This window comes from Labrus bergylta, chromosome 7 (genome assembly GCF_963930695.1).
Source record: "Labrus bergylta chromosome 7, fLabBer1.1, whole genome shotgun sequence".
NCBI classification, from domain to species: Eukaryota; Metazoa; Chordata; class Actinopteri; order Labriformes; family Labridae; genus Labrus; species Labrus bergylta.
In genome coordinates, this window is record NC_089201.1 from 2,691,928 (window position 1) to 2,708,894 (window position 16,967).

The 16,967-nt window shown below is 41.3% G+C and overlaps 1 protein-coding gene across 1 annotated transcript in view; it reads left to right on the plus strand.

The window, feature by feature from the left end:
* The first annotated feature begins 5,029 nt into the window (after positions 1-5,029).
* The window catches only part of tead1a (TEA domain family member 1a), a 41,229-nt gene continuing 29,291 nt past the window's right edge, over positions 5,030-16,967 (plus strand). The window contains exon 1 of the mRNA XM_020645516.3: positions 5,030-5,281. The gene's annotated coding sequence lies outside the window, so the exon portion shown is untranslated. The remainder of the gene's footprint in view (positions 5,282-16,967) is intronic.

Consider the following 16,967-nt stretch of genomic DNA (forward strand, 5'->3'; position numbering starts at 1 on the left):
AAAAAAAAGTTTTCGGCACTTCAGTGTTTTCCTTACTTTGCAGCGTGAGAGGAAGGAAACTATCAGAATGATTGAGCCCTGGGAGTGAATGCTGTGGCACATTTCAATGGCTATGCAAGACGTTGAAAATCCATAAGAACCTCAGTGCTCAAGACTTGTATAACAACAATGAGCCTTTAATGATTTACAAGCTGCATATAATCTACCAGGATCATCCTTTTTTTTAAATTTACAGCTAAGATCAGTCATGAAGACATACAGTGTCCCATGGGGATCAGCGTTGCCCGCACACCCACTTCACAAACTGTTGCACACAGTAGGACCCACAAAAGGAATGGTTTCTAGACTTTACAAATTGATTTCAGAGTCTAACAACTCCTTACCAGTGGAGGCTATGTGGAATAGGTACTTATCTATGATAAGCAATAAACAGATTAGCTGGAACACAGTGTGGAAAAACCTGTGTGGTACATCTAAAAATCCTGATCACCAATTAATACATTACTAATTAATTCATAGGATGTACCTCACCCCTAGGAAACGGCACTCTATGAAGATTATTACATCTCCCAACTGTGACTTATGTTCATTCTGCGTGCTGGGGTGGTTTATGCATATGTACTGGGAACGCCCCGATGTGGTCACATTGTGGAAGCAAATCACTTCAACTCTAAGTGACATGCTTAAAGCTAAGATCTTTCACTGACTTTGCTTCTTCTTAATGATGATTCCGGTTTAAACTTGTCTTTGCAGCAGAGGCTGGTCTCACTGCAGCAAAGAAAATGTTGGCATTAAGATGGCAACTGCCACATTCCTTGACCTGGCGACATTGGGCCAACTCTCTTCTTGAAATTGTTCAGATGGAATGGTCTGTGGCCCGAATGAATGAGGCCAGCCTTAAGACCCTCAAAGCATGGGATGAAGCCTACAATATAAAGTTTGGAAACGTTATTTTGGTCACTTATTTCGCCCCTTTAATAATACTAATTGGTGTTGTATTTTATATCATTGGAAAGCCTGATTAGTCACCTTTACATCTTGGGCATGCTGTTCATGCCATGAGTGACCAACACAACCACGCTGGTTGACCTTCAACAACTCCTGGTGGGATGGATGCCATCCCACAGCAAAATGTGACCAGGCTGGTGACCAGCATGAGGAGGAGGGGCCAAGCTGGTGACAAGCATGAGGAGGAGGGGCCAAGCTGGTGACCAGCATGAGGAGGAGGGGCCAAGCTGTTGTGGCCTCGTATGGATCTTCCACACGTTACTGAGGTCCCTGACAGTGTCAAAATGGCCAATATGTTTTTTTTTTTAAATTACTGTGGGAGAGTGCAATCATCAAATCCACCAAGCAACTCAAAACAGGAGTGAATACCAACAGAAGAACATTGCAGGGGAATTTTGGCACATTTTTTTGGGGCGCTAGCCACATGTTTAGCTGTGTTACGCATTCTATGAATGCACGATCCTTAAAAGTTATACCCCGTTGTAAAGGTGACTAATCTAGCTTTCCAACGATATGAAATACAACACCAATTAGTATTATTAAAGGGGCAAAAAACTTTTTTTGAGGAGTTAGTGTGCGGCAAGCTTGACCTGAAATGTGTTTTTATTTTCTAGTTTTTCCATGAGCGATCCGGGGTGGGGATGTATGTGGGGTCACCACGGGGTGGATGGGGGTGGGGGGGAAGGTTTGGAAGTTTGATTGATCCTGGTGTCTGCACATTATGCACTTTTATACATGTATGTGCTCTAGGGGGGTGGGGGATGGGGGTAAAGGGGAAAACAGTTGTAATACATGATGTCATTTCTTTGTACATAAAATAAAATGTACATTTTTCTAAATAAAAAATTGATCACAAAAAAATAATCTGAGCGCTCCTTGATAGACAGCATGTAGAAAACAGCTCCAGGAGAGGCAGAGGAGGGGTTAGAGGTCAGACTGTTGACCTGAAGGTCTCCAAGCTTAATATTTGACCTGTGCTGATTGCATTGCTTTGAGAAGAAGAACAAGCCTTAGATATGACAGAAACATATCCTGCACTCTCCTCATGTGAGTCAGCTGTGTGTGGGTTTGTTTGTGTGCGTCTGTAACTATTTTACTCACAAACAAACACAGCCACGCTGCCATGTGGAATGTGATGTCTGCTGGCTGGCCCGGCTGGCGGTGGTGTCGGGTTGCAGTAGGTGTTCCAGGCTGTGACCCTGGCATATCTGTGTTTGTTTTATGTCACAGCCCCTCCCTCTAGGGGAGATGACAGTCCAGCAGTGCCTGAGGGGATGAAACCTGAGATGGGCAGAGCTCGGTAGTAAACAACAACTCTTTTATGAAGGAGAGGCGGCTGCCTGCTGCATTCAACGCTCTGAGAGAGAGAGACAAAGATTTACTGGTAAGGGCAGTGTTTACTGAAAGTGGTGGTCTCTGAAAGGCCTGGGGGTTCCTCTATAAGAAAAAGCTAAATTTCGCTACTTGTTTATTTAAAGTAAGAACAACAGTCTGTGTTTATCTGAAAGTGGAAAGGTGAATGGTTCCTGGTTTATATATTTGACTACAGTTACAGACTTAAATATATCAGAACACATTTGTGATATGAACAGATGAGGCCAACTGAAAGTAACAATGATATTCACCTTTTAAAGTTAAATAATAATCAATAAGAATTTAGCTGAAATGTTGTAGTACTGGTTTGTCACGGCTGTTGATGCTAGGCCTACTTGTCCAATTTTTAGTCAGTTTGTAGATAAGCTCAGTCAATAAACTTTGATTTAAATATTTCCTTCCTTACCGCACGGGCCTACCGGTCCCAGGCCCAGGGGCCCGGTATGAGGCTGTAGATAGAGTCCACGCGCCCAGGGGCCCAATATCCCATAATCTGTCTATGGGCAGAGGCGTCTGTGAAACATCAACAGCTAGATGTTAAACTGTTGCAACTTATCAAAGCAAAAATAAGTTGAACCATTGGTGAATATTTACTGCTGCGTTCAAACCATAGACTGTAAAAAAAGAAACATTGAAACATTGTCTTTAGACTCCTACTGTCTCTTGCATTTTCACTTTTCTGTTTTCAGTTTTTGGTTTATAAACATGAAAAGCAGAACTTCTGTATCAAAGTAAACCAGGGTTTAGAAATGAGATGAAAGATGTTTTCAGCAGGTTCTCCTGAAATAACTAGCTGCCTATTCACACATGCATTACACAGTCGCAGGTTGTACCTGTCTGAAGGGGGTCTCAGGAAACAAGACAGAAAAAATAGGCAGTCGAAATCCAAAGTGAATCAAGCAAAAGAGTCAAAAACAAAAACTGTTTTTTTACCTTCATATCAAAGCTACCTTAAATTGGACATATTCAGAGTTTTAGGCTCATGTTTACTTCCTCATGCTGTTTGTGTAAGCTATTCAATTTATGATGGACCAACCTGCTGCCTTACTTGATCTGTTTATGTTACTAGATTGAGACTCTCGCATATTTGTTCTTTTTGTTTGTACGTTTTGTTTGTGTTTCATACTGTGTCAGCGCTAATGTGTAATCTAATTTTGGAAAATGTGCCTTAAGGTTTGTAATTGTATATTGTACAATAAAGTAAAAGAAAACAAAAAAAAAACTTTCTTCTTGTCTTAAAATAGATAGAATGCTTTTAACAATATAAAACGTCACTACCCATATACTCCCATGTGGACGTTAAATCATGTATCCACTAGCAGGCACAAAACAAACCAAAGCCTCTGTAGCCTCTCTACAATCTAACCACTATATAATATAATATAATATAACCCCTGAATATGCAACTTCTGGGGCAAAACCAGCACAGGGAATATGGAGCATGTGCAGGATGCCTCCAGTTTGGGTCGGATTGAGGTGTTTACATGCAGGAGTTAACAGATCTCTGTGTGTTAGTCCAACTTTTACTCAGAAATTTGATTTAATACCGACTAACAAAAGCATTTTCAAAGTTAGTCAGACTAACACAATAAATCCAAGTTTTCATACTGCATGCTAATGTACTGGCTGCCCCAACAATTTACGATGTCATGGCAATGTTTTGTCCGTATCTCTAAGGGCTTTCAAACTTGCAGAGAACATCTGACAAACGTCTGTGAACGCAAACAGCTGAAATTTTCATTGACATCACCCAGAGTTTCTCATGCCAGACCCCTTATATTTTTCCCTTAGCAAGTTCGAGTGAGCTGATATGAGCACACAGCAGGATATTATCAGGAGAATTCACCTCAGGTCAATGGGGGGGGGGGGGGTTGTGACGTTTATATACTGTGACTGCTGCACGACTGTATGCATGCGACCAGTACCATTTCAGTGCACGTAATGTTTAATGTTTTCTGTTCTTCAGTATGTTGTTCTCCTCTCTTTTGTTGATGTTGTGATTCTGTTGAACTACACTTAGCTACACTGCAGCCTCTGTGACCACACTTAACATTGTAAACACTTCACGGGAAACACTAAAAATAAAGACTGGAGTGACATGAAGAGAACAGGTACAAAGTTAGGAAACCACCCTCTAATTTTTGTTATGCAATGGTGCCTATAAGTCAGCTAACACAATCTATACATAGACATTAGGCTATACCGGACCAAGTGAGACCATTAAGAAATGGACAGTTTGTTCAAGTGGTTACGTTTTAATTTAGCGTTTTCTTCTTTAATAAATCAAATAGTCTCGTCATTTTTTTAAAGTAGGCCTTTAGATTACTTTAAACCAAATGTATGGGCTTTTAGTGTTTACTTTATTTTACATTGTATTAGACTTCGCATGAAAAGTTTCACCTTTCACAATGATGTTGTCCCTGTAGTTTTTCATTTGATTAGTTATCAGCTGCTGTTGCATGCAGAGCCGCCCTCGTTTGAATCTCGACCCATTCTTTACTGAATAGAGTTTGGCCGCTCCACAGTTTTCTTTTGTTGTTGAACGCAGCCAATACAGTCCGGCCCCTTCCCCTTCCCCCCCTCCCGCTCTCCTTTTTTTTTCACCCATCCTCCCATCTCTCACTCACTCTACCTCATCCATCCAGGGTGACGCCAGTCCCTCTCACCCCGCCCCGTTCAACTCAGTCCGCTGCGTTCATTTCATTCCTGCTCCCATTCCGCGCATATTTCGCATCCTTGGAGAGACGCTGCGCATTTTACGCACTCAGCGCACCCGATCCTTCCTTAAACCAAAACCGAGAGGAGACTCTGGAGTTGACGGAGTGCTTCCCGATGCTTTAAGGACTCCAATCCGTGGGAAAGTGTGGGAATAAATCCATAAAGAGGCGTTTGAATCGAGGTAAGTTCCCAAGGAGTATAGTCCCCCCCATCAGCCTGTAGCCTTCACGTCTGAAAGCCCCCGGACGTTTCGCTTGTTTTTAAAACCCCGAAGTGATCACTAAAACTGAAATTACGGCAATTAAGGCGAAATGACGAACAGGACCTTCCACTTAAACCCTTCATAGATGTTAAAAAGTCTAACAAGCTTATTAATGATTTGTAGCGTGAGCTTCAAAGCGAGGGATGTGGCTTTCTCATCAGTTTTGTCCTCTTTTCTTCCGACATCTATAAACAAACCTGGGTTTCTATCATATCTTCCTCTTGGATAGACACGCTGTCGTATTTCCGTATGGGAGTGAAGTTGTTGGATTGATGTTCGGATGGAAACATGTTCGCCGCTGCGCTGGGAGGCAGCTTAACAAAGCTGGGAGTGAATGGAGGACTTGTTGCATCGGCGGGGTTTTCTCTTTTCCTCCACTGGCAGGCCTGAGTCACAGGAACAGGCCATCGGCTGATAACATGCTCACAGCCTGTGTTTACGTAGACAGAGCACATTACTGTAAATGCTCAATGAAATCCTCCCTACATCTTTAAGCGATAGAAATGATAAGGATGTTTTTTTTTTTAATCCTAATTAGAGTTGTCCACCTTTTTTTTTCTCCAGAGAACTCGAATAGTAAATTCAGCAATTACACCTTACACCGTTTGTAGACTAAACGGAGGTTCATTCTATGCTTTCAGTAAGACTGGTTTCTTTTCATTGATTAGCCAGGTGAGACACATTTTCATTTGAACACCGGCTCCAATCAAATCTGTCTGAAGTCTCTGTGGTGACTGGTGGTGAATTTGTTAGGGACCTCATAGTTTTTAAATCCCCCATACCAGCCTGTAATACCCCTCCAAAGACATAGAGGCCTGGTTGTGTGTTTCCTTTTAAATATTGATTAAAGGGCTGCTCTTATCCTTTATAGCAAGACATCTGTGGTAATGCAGGCCAAACCACAATGTAATTATTGGAGAAGATTACAGCCTTCAGCATGAAGCATAGTAGCTGCATTACTTCTGTAACAGTAATCCATCTGTCAGATGGGGATGGGGGGGATGATAGATAAAAGGGTCTTGTACTAAATTGATGTGGCTGAATGAAACTGTCAAATGGGCTAAATGTTTAGTTTTGTCAATGAGGAATGAAATCCTATTATCATGAAGCTAGTTTATGAAACTGGTATAATGTTTAAGTCAGTAATTTTGTCCCTCAATCAACTGTGCTGCTATTGTACTTTTAAAAATAGTTTTCCTAATAAATAAAACCAAAAAATATCAAATGTCAGGAAATATTGAAATCAGTCTGTTTAAGTTGATCCGAGCCATAAGTCATAATGTCCTGTCATATTGTTCTTGGTAAGCAGTCGATTCTTTAAATACATTTTAAATATATATTAAAACCCAGAATAGAAGAAAAAAACACAAATCTGATTTTTTTTAAATAAATAATTTATATGAAGTTTATTTATGCAGTAGCCTATATGACTTGAAAAGAAAAAGTAAACTTTAGTTATAGTTTTGTTCCATCTGCTGAACATGTGAAATATTGACAAATGGGGAAAAGGGAACCTGTGAGTGCATCAGTTACAGTATGGGACCTTTTTTATATTTTGAATCCGCTTAAATTCCTAAGTTTTAAAATAATAAATCAGGCAGCCCTGACATTGAAACAGGGAAAGGAGATATGTGTGTGTGTGTGTGTGTGTTTCATTGTCTTTGCGTGTACAAAGCACCGTCACTCTGGGCAAACAGCCTCCCGTCATTCCCCCCCCCCCCCTTCTTCGCCCTCTCCAGTCCGTTGACATCTGTTTTGAGTGCTCTGTGCACCTGTACAGACTGGGGAAGTTTGTGTGTGTGTGTGTGTGTGAGTGTGTGTGAGTGTGTGTGAGTGTGTGTGTGTGTGTGTGTGTGTGTGTGTGTGTGTGTGTGTGTAAGAGGGGGGGGGGGGGGGGGGGGGGGGGGGTGAAAGGAGGTGCAGAATGCAAATCTAGGCATTTGTTCTGGGCAACTCAGACTGACTAACGACCATTTGGTGTGTGTGTGTGTGTGTGTGTGTGTGTGTGTGTATGTGTGTATGTGTTTGCCTCTTGCTGTCCAGGCCAGGCAGGCCTATTGTTGCAGCAGCAACAGGCGTCGGTGGATGAGGACGCACCATATGGCCTCTGTGTGCTTTAGTCACAACTGCTGTGTGTGTGTGTGCACATGTTTGTGTGTGTGCGATCCTGCACTTCACCAATGCTGTAACAATATGGTGGAGTTGTGAGCGGCAGGCTGCTCGCCTTCTTCCTTGTTGTTTCATCTGTTGTCTCATTTCTAGACAGGAGGAGAAAATCCGGCACACAGATTTCTTTCATGGAGTCGGGATTAGGAGGAGTAATCTTCCTGGCATGAAATGATGTCTTGTGATGTCCAGATGTAGTCCTATACTTCTCCATTGTCATTCTGATCATTTAGCCCTTTTTCTGCTTATTTTAGTGACCTAGCTGAATGTATTTGTATATTACTGTAGATACAAATGTCCGGTTTAGATGAATCAACAGGTGAAACATTGAATCCTGCTGCTTATGTCTGTGAACACACCTGTGAGGTTGTTAAAAGAAACAGTTTCCTTATGTTTACACACATAATGACTTACACACATTTCATGCACTCCTCTTTCTATTTCCTGTTTGGAGTATAATATCTCCTTTAATTTTTTGTTTTTGTTTACAGATATGGTAATTTTCTGCACATTGTTGTCATATGGGGGGGGGGGGGGGGGGGGGTGTATTTAGCATGTAGCAGGAAGAGTGATGTGATTTTAAGAAGATAAAAAGTCCAGAGTGTTGATAAAGGGCTCGTGTGTCATGAAATTTGGGGAGCGGAGCTGGTTTATTAGAGAAACAATGCTGAGTGTGTGGGGGGTGAGTGCGAGAGTTAAAAGGGGGCAGGGGCTAAAGGGGGTAGGTGGGGAGAAGGAGGTTGGGGGGGCGGGAGGGGGGGGGGGGCTGGCTTTGTTTATGGGATGGGGGAACAATAGGTACCCTCCTGGGTGGGGTGGAGTAGGGGAAGCTGGTTTCTGGCTGCAGGAGGCCGTAGAGCCTGTGCTGGCTTGTCTGACTGCCTGGACTCCCTGTTCCTTCTCCCCTCGTCTGTCTGCCTCTCTCATGTCCAAAACCAAACTCTATTTCATTTAGTTTACTCTAACAGACATTTTATCATTCAAATTAATCCATGTAGAATGTTTTGCAGATCAGTTTTGCAAGATGCACATGTATCTCCTTTGACATATTTCTCAGTGACTCAAAGATTGTTTTAAATAATCGGTGAATGTGTCCCGGAGTGCTTCTCACAAAAGAGTTTGACTTTTGAAAAATTCAGAATAGTTAGGATAAATATTTTTTCTGAAGTTTAAGTGAAGGAAAATTTATTATTTGTTGTGGAATTTATTACTATGTGATTGACCTTAGAGTTTTGTTCACGTTAAACACATGTAACACTCCACCATTGTTTCAGTCATTTAAAATAGAAGAAACATGTTTACTGTGTGTTAGGGTAAAATACGGACACAGGTGACACAGCCAGAAGGAAGTCAACTGTCAGGTTTAGCCATTCCCATGTGACGACCAAAAAAACAATTTATTTGCATGCACAATTATCTAAAAAAAAAAAGAGAGATTTTAGTGTCTTCCTGGGGTTCCTGCATTTCAGTGTGGACCAGCTTCTACAAACTGTTAATGTGGACAGAGAAAATGTATTTTCAGTTTCTCTGCCCTCATTTCGGGTTATTACACTGAGCACATTAGAAGAGTGACGAAGTAGAGTGACTAACCCTTCATGGGAAATCTAAAACAAACTCAGGTTTCCTGTCCTCAACAGGAAGTGGGCTGGAAGTCTAGATTTCAACTAAGGCCTGTACTCCTTGTTTGCTCCTCCCGGTTGGAGGAATTGGCACGATAAACACTCAGCAGGACAACAGCTCACTCTGATACCTTGCATTGGAAAAATATTCCTCTGTTGTTTGTTCGGGACACCAGTTTAAGTCTTTAGCAGGCCTATTCACTTACTGAACTAGTATTCAATGTGTTTCATTACTGAGGTCTCTTTCTTAATGACTGTGCTTTACTTGTACTACATTTCTACGAGGTTTTAACTTTCACTATTATTTTACAAAAGTAATCTGGGGTTGCATGGATTCCTTTTTTTTCAGCAAATACCCAGCCTTGTGTTTAGATATGCAGGTCAAGCAAATATACTGTGAATTTTGATTTAGTCTGTGTGAGAATATTTTCAGTGTTAAACAGTTTGTTAGGCTTGTTTCTGCTGCTGGGAATCTCCAACACCAAACACTGTAGATACAAAACCTTTACAAGAAACTAAGTATATTCTGTCTGTAACTGCTGCCCATTTCATCTACATGAAAGTTTTGCAGCAGTGTTCCCAGATTAATTTTAATGCCGTATATGGTAAAATGATCTTCTTGAAACATTTGGTTTGCAATAATTGAATTATAGTATTCTGAAAGATAATTGACACAAGCTAATAAAACTAAAGGTAAACCTGATAGGGCTAATAATGATGACCTACATAAATTACTTTGACCTATATTTTGTACACTTATGTTAATGATATGATGGACGCACTTCTGGAGTTTTAACACATACACAAAACTCTTTCCTGAAAATTTTGGGGAGGAAAGCATGAATGCAAACAGAAGAAATATTTCACCCACAATTTCTGGGTGAGCCGTTGTATGTGAACACAGCAGATAATACTCAATGAAGCTGCTTCACAATGTTTTCTGCTCGCGTGTATGTTCCTCCCACTCATGTGATGGTGATGTGAATACATTCTTCCCACTGATTTAAAGGCAAAATTGTCATTATAGTGTCAAGAGAGTTTGTGAGAAAGTGTCTCTTGGTAAACTGTTCCAAAATGTTATTGGCGTGTTTGCGCTGTGAAATAATGACTGTCTATCGGCTTACATAGCACATGCATCAAGAGGATAAAGACTTGGTCGGCTCCATTCTAGGCTTTGATTAAGAAACACATTTTTGTAGCCAGAGAAAAAATAACCAGAAGCAAAGCCAGTTCTGTCCGTAGATAACTTCGGCACACTGGTTGAAGGATGCACAGCAGCCACAATCTCTGCCTCCTTATAAACCTGCATCAGTCTAAATAGAGCAGTAGCGAAGTTTTAATGGACCACAAATGGAAAACATAGTTCAGGGGCTAATTTATTTTGTGTGTTTGTGTGTGTTTGTGTGTGTATTTATATCTCTGTTTTTAGCAGTGGAGATGAGAGCAGAGCGTCTGTTAGCTGTAGAGGATGTCATTGTGGTGGAGAGATGGAGTTCAGGGTACTCTTCACTTTCATGTAGCCATACAATGTTCTTTTACTGGGTGTGGGACAAGACTACTACATGCTCACACACACACACACACACACACACACACACACACACACACACACACACACACACACGGTTTCTCTCTCAGCACAATGCTCCCAGGCTCACACTTATTAAATGGTGTTGGTATTGCTGCAACCTCCCCAGGCCTTGCTTTCTACAGCCTGAGTATATTGTCTCTCCTGTGTGTGTGCGTGTGTGTGTGTGTGTGTGACAGTAACTGCCCCCCACCCAGGAAGAGGCCAGATAATGGCCTAATCTGACTCAGCAAAAACTGATGGAAGAAGAAAAGTAACAGAGAAGGATGGAGATCATAGATACGAGTTTCTAGACCTTTCACCATCATATTTTAATAAGAAATAAGCATGCACCTCTCTGTGTACAAGCTGTAAACAATTACTGTGTTTGTGCATAAATGGTAATGCATCTGTAAGTAGAGTGGGATGCTTTGAATCACAGCCTCTTCACCGCTCACAAAGCAAGTCCCTCTCTCATTTTCTCTGTTTTTTCTTAAGTGTGTATAAGCACAGGGGCAGCACAAAAGTAGCTTTGTGGGGTTTGTTTCACTGAGGCTGCTTTTTCATTGGGCTCTAATGAATATTTCTTTGTTTTTCAAACATGAAATTGGGTCAGAACTAATCAATCGGACTCAAGTTTTTTGCCTGGCATTGTGTAAAATGATTTTCGCAGTAATGGATTATTAGAAATTGTGACCATTTAATCTAGAGAGAGTGAAAGCAGACAAAAAAAACTACAAGTAATGGAGAAGAAATCAGCTTTGGAATGGAGGCTAATGATATCAGTTTGATCTTTGTCGGAAGTATTAATGCTTTTTGAACATATAGAAAGTCCATTAAACTCTAAATTAGTTGAATTCTACGTCCATGCAGAACTAAATAGCAAAAGAAAGAAAACAAATGCATGTTGTTCATAGTTCCAGAAACCAACACAGTTTTCCTAGAAGCAGAAAAGATCAAATCTAGCATCTTGTGGTTTTTTCACACTTTGCACAAAACTCCTGTAAACGTCCTGAAACTTTCAGGGTGAGCTGCATGTGTGAACGTAAAAGGACACATTTTTCATTCATACTTCACCCAGAATTTTTACCATCAGTCGTCTATTAAATTTTCCATGTAAAGTCTGGTGAGCTGATGTCAGAACACAGAGGCAGCAATTATGCACGAAAAATGACCGCAAGCAAGTGTAAGGGGGTGATGACGTTAATGTCCTACAACCGACGCAACACTTTATGTGATGACCAGTGTGATCTCAGTGCCAGTATGTTCTTCTCCACTTCTTTGTTGAATCACACATAGCATTGATTTAAAGACAAAAATTGTCATTAGTTTTTGACTTTTTTTCTTTGTCCTCCACTTCTGCTTCATTTCATTTTCACATATCCCCCTCTTGTCTGACATAGATAGTCTCCGGCTGTGAGGTGCATGTGTGAACAAGCAACTCAGGAATCATTTCATGGGCAGTCTGCCTGAAATGTTCTATACAGTTTCAGGAGTGCATATTTGAAATCAGCTTTATTTTGCATCTCATGGTTGTTAAACGTTTTGGAGAGATTGATGCTGCACTCACCCATCCTTCAGTTTGAACCAGCTGCACAAAACACTGTTGGTAAAAATTGTCACAGGATTAATGGTTGAGTAGCCTTGTGAGAAATAATGTCCTTACTTAACATCTGGCCCTGCACATTTTTCAGCCGATGGAGTCTTGTCTGTTTCGATCACGAGTAGATAACAGTACAAACAGGGGTGAGTGCTCCTAGATTGCATTTAGGATGGCTAACTCAAGACACAGTTGGTCAAGGACGAGTGTCCTCATGTGACCTCTGTAGTTCACCATTTGTGACCACTGATGGTTGTATCCACAGAAGCGTATGTAAGGCTCAACAAATCTTTCCAACATTGTTGGATACAGCTGGTATGCTGATCGCAAAACAAGATTTTGAAGTCACTCTTCCTCTCTGGCTGAATGATTTAAGATCTATTGTGAGTTTTAATGTGTTCACCACAGATAGAAATCAAATGGGGAAGGGCAAAAGATTAGCTCATAATTCCAAATGCATCTGAAACGCTGCATTTGAGCTGAAGCTGAAGTTGAGTCTTTAGAATCCGTCCCTGAGCATAACTTTAGCTTAACATACAGGCTCCAAGAAAGTTGTACTATTTTTGAGTATCTTTAAAAGAACAAACTGAGAAATTCATGTTGTATGCCGTGTGCTGCTGTTTCCTTAATATCAAGTTCCAATTTGGACTTTCTCTCCGTCCACAGATAGACAATGATCTGACTGTTTTTTCCTTTACTGTGAAGTTCAGGCTGGACAGATGTGACATCTGTTTGTCTGTCTTTAAAGTAGCTTCCTAACTGAAGGGCTTTAGCAAGAGCAGGTCATCCACATAGAAAGGCTTTGTCCTTCCAAGTGAAACAGCTCCAGGTCGTGTCCACACATCTGGATAAAGTGTGCCAGTAGTACAGCTTGGACCCATTTAACCCTTGAGTATCACCAGATAATAACGACCAAATTGATTTTTGAAGCAGAGTAGGGGTTTCTGGCACAAACTTCACCAACTGTCAAGGTGCTTGGAGAGTGAACGTCTTCAAGAGGTCAAAAAGCTCCAGCAACACTTGTAGTATAAAGATCAACAGAAACACGACTGAAAACAGGTCCAATATCTGTTTTACCAGCGTAGAGATAAGATATATGTTTGTCCACAGGGGGCAGCAAAATAGACACAAAGCAAAAGTGTCACAGGAGCTTCAATCTCTCGATATTTTAATCATCCATCTTGTCCTTAAAAGAAATATAAATATTTGGTTAGTGAAGTTTATGAACTAGCAGTGCTGTGGTGCAACTTTGTTAGCTGGTTCCTTTTTTATGTTGCGGCTCGTCTCTCGTGTAATTTGAGCTTCTTGCCTAAATGAGTTTCCACATTCAAAGTATCCATTTGTGCCTGCCATTAGTCAACTATCCTCACGTCTTTATAAAAAGTTATTTAGGACGTTCATGGGGCAAATTGAAAATGTTTTTTTATTCCAGGGCTGAAAGAAATCAAAGCAATGAAATCAATGCTATAGTACAGAGAAATCCTGAAAGCCGCTACTTTGTTGTATATTAATACAACAAAGCAAAAATAATAATTCACAATGTGCCGGTATAACCATCAAGGAGACTTAACATTTTGTGAATTTATTTCAGCACTGTTTAATATCTTTCTATCCATGTCTGCATCAATTTTACCTTGACAAGCTCAAGGTTGGCTAACTTTATAAATCAATGATCTACGATCAATGATCCTTTATACCTCAGTGTGAGACTGCTGATATCTTCAAGCTGATTCAGTTTAGCATGGCTTATAGAAATAAATGAGCAACAGTCCCCACACACTCTGCTGAGAAGAATACTTATTAATAATTAGCTGTTATAAAACATAAACCAGGTACTTATTCACTCATCAGTCAATATCAAAAATGTAGAAGAGATCTGGTGACTACATTTTGAAAAGACTCATTCATTATACTGCACATGAAAGGGATGTAAAAAGGAGAGCAGGAATACGTTTTATGTATGTTATTTCTCCCAATAGTGACACGTCTGGTGTTCAGGGTCAGACTGTACATCAGCAAATCATTCATTTAAATAATACTCTGAGACTCGTGGAATAACATGAGGTGTTCTTGAATGGTCTTCTGTTGCAAATGATGTGTCCACTGTGGAGGCTGTGAAAGTGGCAAGACAAATGAAGTGGCACTGAATCTGTTCAGGTAGAGATTACGTTTGTGGCGCAAAGCAATATAAATAAATCTTCTACCTTACGGTACTTGATTAAAAAAAAAAACTTACGTAAGCAGAAAACTGGAAACATTACATCAAGTGTTGTATAATTTGATTTGTGTTGTAGGGCAACATTAAAACATGACAAAAAATTGTAAAGTGGAACAATGTTTGCTTAGAGGATTATGAGAAAATCCTGTTGTATAAAACCAGGGGGGTGTGTGTGTGTGTGTGTGTGTGTGTGTGTGTGTGTGTGTGTGTGTGTGTGTGTGTGTGTGTGTGTGTGTGTGTGTGTGTGTGTGTGCGCACAGTTGGAAGCAGTTGAAACAGATGCTGCTGAGTGGTCCAAGAGAAAAAAAGAGTGAAAGAAGCTGACTAGCCTGTGATAACACATTCAACTTGTATACCAACAGGACCCCCTGCTGCACACACACTCGCAAATACAGACCTATAGGCCCCTCTGGTTATGTAGACGTGTACACATCAGTTGCATAACATTTCATTACAACCTCACTGGCCTGCTTTTGACAGTACAGAGGCTGAGCACCATACAAATGACACGCTCAGGAACAAGTACATGCAGTTGGCATGTAGCAGAAGCCATAAAGAACTGAAAGAAAGAAGTGGAAGAGGAAGAAAGGCAACACAGGGAGAGTGTGAGAGTCCAAGGCAGCTGCAGGACTGTGGCTGGATGCCCTGTGTGTGTTCTCCCGAGGGCTGGCACTGACACCATGAAGCCTGCTGTCCTGGCTGGAGTGGCCTGGGCCTGCCTGGTGACAGAGAGATACACAGAGGGGAGGGGTACTCAGAGGGTGCAGAGGAGTTGACCAGATAGAGGTGATTGTTGTTTGACTAATGTCTCTCTCCAGTGTCCATCTGCTGCTGGGCCCCTCTCCTGCACACATCTCTGGAGCCTCACAGAGGTTCTTCTACTAATCTTGAAACCTCCTTTTTCACTGCTCATAACCAGTTCTAACTAGTCTCTTGAGAGGGAGTAGATGTCATACAAGAATGATGAGGTGTTGTGCTTCATTCAGTTTTAACTGTCTGTGTAAAGTTTGACCAAAATCCAGTTTGCTTCTTTTTTCCTGCCTGGAGATCTTGGCTAGTTTCCTTGGCTCTAAATAACATACTATTTTGCACATCTTGTGTGATGATAATTTTTGCCTTTATATCCAAGTATATCAGTACTACATGTAGTTCAACATATTCATCAAAAAAAGAGCAAAGAAGAACACAGTTTCATTACTTGCAGCTTTATCGCACAGGACGTCTGCATAAAGTCTGTAGTCCTGTGACGGTCTCAGGACATATAAGTCATCAGCTTGCAGTAAATACTCTTCATTATTTCCTGCTGTGCCGTAACATCAGCTTACCCCATCTTCATGCGGAAAATATTCCTGGGGGGGGCGGGCAGGAAAAATTCTGTAAAGGGGGAATAATAAATCGGCCGATTTGTATCACACTTTCAGATTAATTTAAAGTTTTCAGTGTGTGAAAGCACCAAAAGAAGTTGATATTGTAACAAGTGAAATATTATGACTGACTATCGGGAGTAGAAAAATATCCCTCATGCTTGAACCTTCGATGAACATGCTTTGGGATTCTGTTTTACAGAACCAAATGTTCAGTTAAGGACTGGGCTTAGAGCTTTTTGAAAACTACTAATTTCTTGGGAAGCACAAGAGACTCAAACCATCTCTTGCAGTGCATCAGTACCACTGTCAGAGAAGAGGGAACCCCGAGCACAGAGATGACATCATCAGTAAAGCCCTCCAATCAGAGGAGGCTGACAGGGCACAGACTAAGAACATGGGGAACAGTCAACACTGACTTGTACTAACCAGTACGGGGCAGATCGCTTTGGAGTGCAAAGAAGGAAAGGCAGGAAGAAGGCTCCAGCTGCACCAACTTCCAGGAGGCAACAGGAGATCAAGCGCCTCATCCAAGAAAGGAGACAACTCAGGAAATGGTAGAAAAAAGCCTGAAGCGTAAAGGAAGGCATCAACATGCTTCAAAATGATATTAAAGCCAGATCAGCATCCCTCCGCAGAGAAGATCACTTATGGAAACGCACGCAGAAGGAAGGAAGAACAAACAAGAACACGGTTCTATCAAGATCCTTTCAAGTTCCTCAAAAGAACAAGTGCCTTGAGAACAAGGAAGAAAGAGCTGGGGGACTACTTGAAGACAACCCACTCAGACCCAAGGCAGCATGAACATCTAACTATTCCAGCTGACACAAGTTGACCCACCAGAACACCAGTTTGAGATTGTCCCTCCAATTTGGAAGGAGGTGGAAAATGCAGTCCGACGGGCAAGAACAGCTTCAGCACCAGGGCCAGATGGAGTTCCATATAAAATGTACAAGAACACACCAGATGTCCTGAGGTGTCTCTGGAGGCTTATGAGGACGGCATTGCAGAGGATCCCAAAAGAGAAGCAGGCAGAGAACTTCAGCCTACTGAATGTCGAGGGTAAAGTCT